This window comes from Nelumbo nucifera, chromosome 1 (genome assembly GCF_055504915.1).
Source record: "Nelumbo nucifera cultivar China Antique chromosome 1, China Antique-T2T, whole genome shotgun sequence".
Taxonomy (NCBI): domain Eukaryota; kingdom Viridiplantae; phylum Streptophyta; class Magnoliopsida; order Proteales; family Nelumbonaceae; genus Nelumbo; species Nelumbo nucifera.
The window spans coordinates 171720592-171721514 of record NC_142649.1 but is presented as its reverse complement, the minus strand read 5'-3'; positions in this window follow the sequence as shown (position 1 = coordinate 171721514).

Here is a 923-nt window from a genome sequence, read left to right as displayed (position 1 = left end):
GATTGAGAGAGAGAGAGAGAGAGAGGAAGAAACCAATGTTTTGATTTGGCTACAGACCAAAGCTGAGATAGTGGGAGAGACAAATGGAGCGGCAGATCGAGACATGACTGTGAGAGTGAGAGAGAAGGGAGGGAGATCGAAAGACAGAGGGAATGAGAGAGAAACTGAAAACCTATTTTTGGTATAGGCTTTTTGTTGTGTCCAATATGGATTAAGAGTCCCATATTGGCAACAACCACATAAGCCTTTGATGACATGCATGGTGGGGGTTTTTATAATTTGAAATGTAGAGTCGGTTGTCAAAGTTTTAATGGTTTTTTGGTCATCATACAACCTAATTTTAAATGTTCAACTGGCTTTGACTATAATTTTCCCTTTAAACTATATATTTCATATACATTACATAAATAATTTTTTACTTATTACACTTAATTTTTGTTTGTCTATAATATCATCTTACCCAAATCACTAACCACCACCTAAAAAGAAAAGTAGTTTGATTTCTAGGTAGACATTAAATTTTGTATTACATTTCCATCATTGATAAAATTATTTCTTATGTATAATACTTATTTTTGTTCAATATAATGAATGTATAATGTTATAGGTATACCCAATATTTTATTTTTTATAAATATATAACATTAGATATGTGCCCAAAATTTTCCCTATTTTTTTATTTTGTGATTCTTTGTATTTTTTTATTTTTTTAAATTTTATTATTTGACTAAGACATTATTTCATCTCTAAGTAGATTTTAAATTTGGCATTCCATTTTCATCATTAATAAAAATACTTCTTACATTTTGTACTTATTTATTTTAATTTTTTATTATTTAATTATGGCATTATTTATTAATTCTATTGACCTCCAATGGTCGAATTACTTGCCCACCACTAGAAGGGAATAAAATGTTTTTGTT